This window comes from Callithrix jacchus, chromosome 20 (assembly GCF_049354715.1).
Source record: "Callithrix jacchus isolate 240 chromosome 20, calJac240_pri, whole genome shotgun sequence".
Classification (NCBI taxonomy): domain Eukaryota; kingdom Metazoa; phylum Chordata; class Mammalia; order Primates; family Cebidae; genus Callithrix; species Callithrix jacchus.
This window is the reverse complement of record NC_133521.1, coordinates 16,579,317-16,589,110: the sequence shown is the minus strand read 5'-3', so window position 1 is coordinate 16,589,110 and position 9,794 is coordinate 16,579,317. Positions and strand designations below refer to the sequence as shown.

The following is a 9,794-nucleotide window of genomic DNA, read 5'->3' as shown; positions in this document are numbered from 1 at the left end:
CCCACCCATGTCTACAGGGGCACCTCACACACACTTGCGCCTTACACAATTTAAATAAGTGTCTGTGTTGGGGGCTGTGTCATGCTGTTCAGGGATTGGTGGTTCTCAGTGTTCTGGCCCTGGGAGCAACTTCCCGATTTTTTCTTCCTGTAGCCTGAAGGCTGAATTGTAGAATCCATCCTATAGCCTGGGCATGGAGTGAAAGCCCCAAGATGATTCCCGGACAGGCCACAGAAGCGGCTCAGGGCTGGGTCCAGATCAAGGGGTCCTCTTAGATGTTTATATTTGGTGTTGAAATTGATATGGGAATATAGGCTTCATCTGCGCTTTTGTGTCTAGTCTCAAAACCCGTTTTGCTGTGTGGTCTTCAGCAACATTTCCCTCTTTGGGCCTCATAATTTTCTATACATATTGTGGGAAATCTGGAGTTTGAGACATGAGTTTCCTGTCTCAGGACTCAGTCTAACATCTATAGATGGCTGGTAGGACATGAACCAGACTTTTTTTTTTTTTTTGAAACAAAGTTTAGCTCTTGTTCTGTTGCCCAGGCTGGAGTGCAATGGCGGGATCTCAGCTCACTGCAACCTCCATCTGCCGGGTGCAATAGATTCTGCTGCCTCAGCCTCCCAAGTAGCTGAGATTACAAGCACATGCCACCACCACCAAGTTATTTTTTATTTTTATTTTTTTGTATTTTTAGTAGACATGGGGTTTCACCATGTTGGCCAGGCTGGTCTCGAACTCCTGACCTCAGGTGATCCACCCACCTCAGTCTCCCAAAGTGCTGAGATTACAAACATGAGCCACCACTGCCAAAGAGGGCATGAACCAGATCTATGATACTCAAAATGTGGTCCACTAGCCAGCACTGACCTCACCTGGGAGCTTACTAAAAATACAGAAGAACCAAGTGAGGTGGCTCACTCTTGTAATCCCAGCACTTTGGGAGGCCGAGATGGGCGGATCACTTGAGGTCAGGAGTTCAACACCAGCCTAGCCAACATGGTGAAACCCCATCTCTACTAAAAATACAAAAAAATCTTAGCCAGGTATGGTGGTGGGCGCCTGTAATCCCAGCTACTGAAGAGGCTGAGGTAGCAGAATCTCTGGAACTAGGGAGGCAGAGATTGCAGTGAGCCAAGATCGTGTCACTGCACTCCAGTCTGAGCAACAGAGCAAGACTCCATCTCAAATAAATAAATAAATATTCTTAAGAATTAAATGGCCCGACGCGGTGGCTCACGCTTATAATCCCAGCACTTTCGGAGGCCGAGGGGGGTGGATCACGAGGTCAAGAGATCGAGACCATCCTGGTCAACAAGGTAAAACCCCATCTCTTCTAAAAATACAAAAATTAGCTGGGCATGATGGTGAGCGCCTGTAGTCCCAGCTACTTGGGAGGCTGAGGCAGGAGAATTGCTTGAACCCAGAAGCAGGAGATTGCGGTGAGCCAAGATCATACCATTGCACTCCAGTATGGGTAACAATAGCGAAACTCCATCTCAAAAAATAATAATAATAAAAATAGCTAAAAAACAAAAATAAATGAAAAATAGTTTTCTTGTCCTGGCCTGCACGGTATTGGCTCGTGGGTCTCTGAGACCTGAAAACTGAGAGTGTTTTCATACCCCAGGGGCCTCCTCTGGCAGCTCTGCAGCTGTCACCATGCCACAGAATGAATATATTGAATTACACTGTAAACACTGTGGATACCATTTGGATTACCATGAGAAAAAGAGACAGAAGGAAAGTCCAGAGGCTCAGGAACGTTCAAAGAAGGCGAAGAAAATGATTGGTCTGAAGGTTAAGCTTTACCATAAGCAGTGCCATGCTGAGAAAATACAAATGAAAAGGGACTATCAAGAGGCATGAAAAGAGAAACACCAAACAAAAGAATGATGAAAAGACTCCACAGGGAGCAGTATCTCCCTATCTGCTGGACAGAAAGCTAAAGCACTTTCCAATATGATTAAACAGAAATGAAAAGAGGAGGGAAAATGGGAAGTCCCTCTGCCTAAAGTATGTGCCCAGGGAGAAATAGAAGTATTAAAAGTTATTCGAGGGCCAGGCATGGTGGCTCACGCCTGTAATCCTAGCACTTTGGGAGGCCAAGTGGGTGGATCACAAGGTCAGGAGTTCAAGACCAGACTGGCCAACATGGTGAAACCCCATCTCTACTAACAATACAAAAATTAGCTGGGCGTGGTGGCAGGCACCTGTAATCCCAACTACTTGGGAGACTAAGGCAGAGAATTGCTTGAACCCGGGAAGTGGATGTTGCAGTGAGCCAAGATGGTGCCACTGCACTCCAGACTGGGTGACAGAGCAAGACTCTGTCTCAAAAAAAAAAAAAAAAGGTTATTCAAACAGGAAAGAGAAAGAATAAGGCATGGAAGAGGATGGTTTCTAAAGTCTGCTTTGTTGGAGATGGCTTTACAAGAAAACCACCTAAATATGGAAGATTCATCAGGCCAGTTGGCTTGCGTTTCAAGAAAGCCCACGTAACACATCCTGAACTGAAGCCACCTTTTGCCTCCCAATAGTTGGTGTAAAGAAGAATCCCTCATCCCCACCATATACAACTTTGGGTGTTATTACCAAAGGTACTGTCATTGAGGTAGATGTGAGCAAATTGGGCCTTATGACACAAGGACGCAAAGTTATTTGGGGTAAATATGCCCGGGTTACAAACAATCCTGAAAATGGTGGATGCATAAATGCAGTCTTACTGGTTTGACAGCAACTTCATATATCATTATCGAGGACTCCACACCAATTGAAAAAACTGCCATTACTGTAATGTTTCTGAATACTACAAAACAGCCATACACGTCTGGAATCAAGAGATTTATTAAATTATAAACATTAAAATGGAAAAAAATAAAATAAAATATAGGCTGGTCCGAAGGTGGTGAGTTATCTCAGCTGATTGTTCACTGTCAGCTACAAAGCAAACTCCTTGTTGCACTCTTTCCCCCATCTCACTACTGCACTTGACCAGTCTTTTTAAAAAAATTTTTTAAAAGAAAAAAAAAGCCAGGGGCAGTAGCTCACGCCTGTAATCCCAGCACTTTGGGAGGCCGAGGCGGGTGGATCATGAGTCAAGAGATCGAGACCATCCTGGTCAACATGGTGAAACCCCATCTCTACTAAAAATACAAAAAATTAGCTGGGCATGGTGGTGCGTGCCTGTAATCCCAGCTACTCAGGAGGCTGAGGCAGGAGAATTGCCTGAACCCAGGAGGCAGAGGTTGCGGTGAGCCGAGATCATGCCATTGCACTCCAGCCTGGGTAACAAGATTGAAACTCCGTCTCCAAAAAAAAAAAAAAGAAAGAAAGAAAAAAATAGTCCAGGCTCCGTTTGGCTCATGCCTGTAATCCCAGCACTTTGGAAAGCTGAGGCATGGTGTCTCACACCTATAATCCCAGCACTTTAGGAGGCTGAGGCTGGTGGATCACCTGAGGTCAGGAGTTCAAGACCAGCCTGGCCAACGTGATGAAACCCTCCTCTCTACTAAAAATGCAAAAATTACCCGGGAATAGTGGTGGGTGCCTGTAATCCAGCTACTCGGGAGGCTGAGGCAGGAGAATCGCCTGTACAACAGAGCGAGACTTCATCTCAAAAATAAATAAATATCCCTTCTAAGCATTACAGATGCTTATATTTGTTCCCCGGGTTGTTAGAGGTAGGGTTCTAGGCCAGAATGTCCCTAGTTAGAAAACATATTAAAATTATAGCCTTTGCTATGTATGTGCACCGTTTACTCAAAGGTACTCTGTCTATAGTGAAAAACTTAAGTCCTATTTTGAACATCTCATCTTCCTAGATGTTTAAAAATGCACAACATAGGCTGGGCAAGGTGGCTCATGCCTGCAATCCCAGCATTTAGGGAGGCTGAGGCAGGCAGATCACCTGAGGTCGTGAGTTGGAGACCAGCCTGACCAATATGGAGAAACCCCATCTTTATTAAAAGTACAAAATTAGCTGAGTGTAGTGGCACATTCCTGTAGTCACAACTACTCAGGAGGCTGAGGCAGGAGAATTGCTTGAACCCAGGAGGCGGAGATTGCAGTGAGCCGAGATCACACCATTGCACTCCAGCCTAGGCAACAAGAGCGAAACTCCACCTCAAAAAAAAAAAAAAAAAAAAGCGCAACATATGTTGAAAGAAAAGGGCTAAAGTAACACCCTTCAAGTTTTTGTTTTTAATTTCATAGGAGTGGTTGCATTTTGGGGATGGAATTGTTACAGCTGACATCTTGGAGGGTATGCTGACTGCTCACTGGGTGGTAGTGGGTGGTGGGAAGGAGAAAGTTTTCAGAGAAAAGGGTTCTATGCCCATGAGTTAGATTAGTTCAGATGGCCTAAACATTGTTTTATATGTGCATTTTAGTTATTGTTGCTGTGCATTAAATAACAAATATTTTATAATGCTCAAGGTATGTTAAAAGTAGATGAAGGAAAATAATCCCTTTATAAACATGTTCTTGTTAGTTTTTAGGAAGGCCTGTCTTCTGGGAGAGACCTTTGTCCCTAGACCTCTTGGAGCTAGACATAGTCCTGTACTTAGTCCCTGGAACGGTGAAGGGAGAAGAGAAACAGTAGAGGGAAAGGGTCTTCACTAAATATCTAGAAGATGGTTTTAAATTAAAATCCTAGGTCTACATGTGCCTGTGTTTCCTGAGGACAAAGTTCATTGTTTTGCAACATCTATGCTTTATAGCTGTCCGGAGGTGACAATGTAAGACAGGGATATCCCATCTTTTGGCTTCCCTGGGCCACACTGGAAGAACTGTTTTGGGCCACACATAAAATATACTAACACTGATGAAGTTGAAGAGCTAAAGAAAAAAAATGGCAAAAAAAATCTCATAACGTTTTAAGAAGGTTTATGATTTTTTTTTTTTGAGTTGGAGTCTCACTCAAAAATAAAAAAAACTGATGATTTTTCTTCTTTTTTTGAGACGGAGTCTTGCTCTGTTGCCCAGGCCTCCCAGGTTCAAGTGATTCTCCTGCCTCAGCCTCCCAAGTAGCTGACTATAGGCATGTGCCACCACGCCCAGCTAATTTTTCTTTTTTTTTTTTTTTTTTAGTAGAGACAGGGTTTCACCTCGTTAGCCAGGATGGTCTCGATTTCCCGACCTCGTGATCTGCCCACCTCAGCCTCCCAAAGTGCTGGAATTACAGGCGTGAGCCACTGCATCTGGCCTGGTGATTTTTTCATGAGTGTTTACTCCATATTGTAAAATACAGAGAAGTGGAGACATGGTGGTTTACCCCGAGGGGGAAGGAGTGCTGTCATTTGCTCCTGAGACTGCAAGAGCAGGTGGATGGCGTAAAGAACCCATGGCTCAGGACCACAACCTGAAATGCAGGATTTGTGAATCCGAGTAATTAATAGTAGGGTTGGAAGTCTGAGGTGCACAGGTGAAAAAGCCTGGGCAGAAGGAGCAGGTGCACAGAAGAGGGAGGTGGAGGGAGATTGGAAGATAGATAGCCAGGACAAGGAAGATAATCAGGAGGGTCACAGGCCATGTCGTTTCCTTCCTTCCTTCCTCCTCCACGTACCACATTACCACTGTCCTGTAAAGTTCAAATCAAATGTCACCTGCCCCATGAAGGCCTCCCTGATTTCCACAGCTGGCATTGGGCCCTCCCTCCTCTGTGCTCCCCGGCTCACTCTCTGCTCCATCTGATCTTTGTTGCCACACTCTACCTCCCCCTATTTTAACTTTTTTCCCCCCAGACAGAGTCTCACTCTGTTGGCCAAGCTTGAATACACTTGCACAGTCTCGGCTCACTGCAACCTCTGCCTCCCGGCTCAAGCAGTCCTCCCACCTCAGCCTCCCAAGTAGCTGCAACTACAGGTGCACACCACCATGCCAGGCTAATTTTTGTATTTTTTTTGTAGAGACAGGGTCTCACTATGTTGCCTAGGCTGGTCTCAACCTGGACTCAAGCAGTCCTCCTGCCTCAGCCTCCCAAAGTGCTAGGATTACAGGCGTGAGCCATTGCACCTGGCCCATATTTTAACTCTTTTAAAAATTAACTGGTGTTTGTCCTTTGCACTTTGCACTCCAGCAGCCTTGAATGGAGACATGATGGCTGGAGCTATGGCTACTATCTTGGACCACTGGGAGGGAGTCAGCCACACTTTAGAGAGGGCAGAGTGAGGAGCTAGAAGGATCTGACTTCCTAAGGACTCAGTGGCTCAGAAATGCCACACAAGCCCTGGACTGCTTATCTCCAGAGTTCTATGTGAGAAAGATATATTTTATGTTGTCAATTATTTGGGGTCTCTGTTAATTGCAGACAACCCCAATTTTAACTATGCATTGGGAATTATTTCTGACTCCTTTTCTACCTCTCTCTGCATCTAATCACCAAATGCGTCTGATTCTACCTTCTTGATATGCCCCAGATCTGTTGTAACGTTTTCTCCATCGCTGTTACCTCTGCCTGAACTCAGGCAATCAGAATTTCTTGCCTGGATTCTTGTCTCAGCCTTCCTTTTACCTAGTCTCCCCACCTGTAGGGTTGTTCCTTCCAATCCACCTTTCATATCAGGAACTCAAATTAGCATATATATGTATGCATATATACACACACAAAAAGTATATGCACACACATACACACACGGAAAAGTACAGAATTCAGTGTAACAAATACTCAACCCCAAAACGGTGACAATTTTCATCTTATCTGTCTTTTTATTTTTTTAAAAACAGAGTCTTAGGCCGGGCACGGTGGCTCACGCCTATAATCCCAGCACTTTGGGAGGCCGAGGCAGGTGGATCACGAGGTCAAGAGATCGAGATCATCCTGGTCAACACGGTGAAACCCGTCTCTACTAAAAATACAAAACTTAGCTGGGCATGGTGGTGCGTGCCTGTGGTCCCAGCTACTCGGGAGGCTGAGGCAGGAGAATTGCTTGAACCCAGGAGGTAGAGGTTGCGGTGAGCCAAGATCACGCCATTGCACTCCAGCCTGGGTAACAAGAGCGAAACTCCGTCTCAAAAAAAAAAAAACAGAGTCTTGCTCGGTGCCCAGGCTGGAGTGCAGTGGTGCGATCTTGGCTCACTGCAGCCTCCGCCTCCCAGGTTCAAGCAATTCTCCTGCCTCAGCTCCCCAAGTAGCTGGGATTACAGGCGTCCACCACCATGCCTGGCTAATTTTTTGTATTTTTAGTAGAGATGGGATTTCACCATGCTGGCCAAGCTGATCTTGAATTCTTGACTTCAGGTGATCCACCCACCTCGGCCTCCCAAAGTGCTAGGATTACAGGTGTGAGCCACCGCACTGGCCTCTTACCTGTAATTTTTATGAAGCAAATATGACAAAGTTGTCTCCTTCCCTCCACAAAAGCAAATACTCTCTCAGGCCCTCCTAATCCTGTATTGAACTATATCCTTGGCAAACTTTTTCAAATGTTTACATAAATTTATGAATGAATGTATGTTATGGTTTCATGTATTTTAAAAATTTTATTCAAGTGGCACCATATTATAATTCTATAACTTTTTTTTGTTTTTGAGGTCTAATCACGGTGATATCTATTGAGTTCATTTATGTTAGTAGTTCTGTAATGCTCCATCATGAGTCTGTAACAGAACATCCATCTCTTCCTCCATCAATGGGCAACTAGGTTGTTCTCTGTTTTGCTTTTAAACAATGCTTCACTGACAGCCTTAAAAATGTGTGAGAATCCGGGCGCAGTGGCTCACACCTGTAATCCCAGCACTTTGGGAGGCTGAGGTGAGCGCATTTTCTGAGGTTGGGTGTTCGAGACCAGCCTGACCAACATGGAGAAACCCCCATCTCTACTAAAAATACAAAATTAGCTGGGCGTGGTGGCCCATGCCTGTAATCCCAGCTACTCTGGAGGCTGAGGCAGGAGAATCACTTGAACCCGGGAGATGGAGGTTGCGGTGAGCCGAGATCACACCACTGCACTCCAGTCTGAACAACAACAGCAAAACTGTCTCCAAAAAAAAAAAAAATTGGGAGAAGATATCTAGGGTTTATACCTGGAAGTGTAATTGTTTTGGGAATAGTTATGAGTTGAAATGTGCCCCCAAAAAAGGTATATTTAAGTTCTATCCTGGGGAACCCATTAGTGTGATCTATTTCAAAACAGGGACTTTGCAGATGTAATCCGGTCAGAAGATGAGGCAATTAAGATGCACCCTACCCCAATATGATTGGTGTCCTTACAAGAGGAGAAGAGCCAGACAGGGAGAGAACACCATGTGATGCCAGAGGCAGAGAATAGTGATGCCTCTAACAGAACAGGAATGTCCACGAGTACAGACAATTATCAGAAGCTAGGAGAAGCATGGAATAGAGTGTCTCAAACCCTATAAGGCACAAACTCTGCCAACGTCTTGATTTTTTACTTTGGTCCTCCAGAATTGTGAGTGGATACATTTCTGTCATTTTAAACCACCCAGTTCATGGAGATATGTTACAGCAGCCTGAGCAAACTAACCTACTGGTAGAATTCCCAAGTCATGGCCTGTAGGAGTATAGGTCAAGGTCAGAGAGAGTATATGGGTCTGACTCAGTAAATTGGAGCTGGACTGGAACAACCCAGAATGTGACCCTACATAGGGATCTAGACTTATTCATTCAGGCAATGTGGAGCCACAGAGGAGAAATGAAATTGGCAAGGTACACAGTTCTATCTCAGTTTTATTTATGTATGTATGTATTTAGCGATGGGGTCTCACTTTGTTACCCAGGCTGGAGTGCGGCAGCACAATCTTGGCTCACTGCACCCTTGAATTAATGGGTTCAAGCGATCTTCCCTCCTCAACCTTCTAAGTAGCTTAAACCACACGTATGCAACAGCATGCTCAGCTAAATGTTTTTGCTTTTTGTAGAGATGGGGGTCTCATCTTGTTGCCCAGGCTGGTCTCAAACTCTTGGTTTCATGCCATCCTCCTGCCTTAGTCTACCAAAGTGCTGGGTTTATAGGTATGAGCCAACACACTGGGCCCCTATCTGGATTTAAGAGACGAGTATCAGAGAAATGGCCTACACATGAGAAAGACTCGTTTGACTTGTGAACTTGTCTGAAATTCATTTGCTTTTTCCTTTAAAACTGATTCGTTCCCTTCCACAAACAATTATCAGGATTTGACATACACGAGTTTGTCATTAATGACCATGGATTATTTTGTGCTTACTAAATTAGGCCGTTTTAGACATAATCTGCTAATCTCAATCCTCACAACTGCCCCACAAAATACACATGCGACCCTCTCCATAAAAGGGATAAAGAGGCCGGGAGAGGTGGTTCATGCCTGTAATCCCAGCACTCTGAGAAGCTGAGGCAGGCAGATCACTTGAGGTCAGGAGTTCGAGACCAGCCTGGCCAATATGGTCAAACTCTATCTGCACTAAAAATAGAAAAATTAGCAGGGCATGGTGGTGGGCGCCTGTAATCCCAGCAACTCGGGGAGCTAAGGCAGGAGAATCACTTGAACCCGGGAAGCAGAGGTTGTAGTGATCCAAGATCATGCCACCGCACTCCAGGCTGGGCGCCAGAGCAAGAGTCCATATCCAAAATGGTGGGGGGGACGGTGGGGTGGGAGATAAGGAAACATTCAGGAAGAAGGTGAAATGAATTGCACTTAGAGAAATCATTAGGGTTGAAAGTAAGGCCACCTTGAGTATAAGGCATCAGACAAAATACGTCAACTATGTCAGCCTACATTTTCTCATCTTTCAAACTGCCATAGCAGCAGTCACCTCTTCGGCCCGGCTGGATTAAATGAATGAAGCGCAGCAA

The 9,794-nt window shown here is 45.0% G+C and overlaps 1 pseudogene; it reads left to right on the top strand.

Moving 5' to 3' along the window:
* Nucleotides 1–1,665: 1,665 nt before the first annotated feature.
* Nucleotides 1,666–2,737, top strand: LOC100388305 (ribosome biogenesis protein NSA2 homolog; annotated as a pseudogene).
* Nucleotides 2,738–9,794: the final 7,057 nt, after the last annotated feature.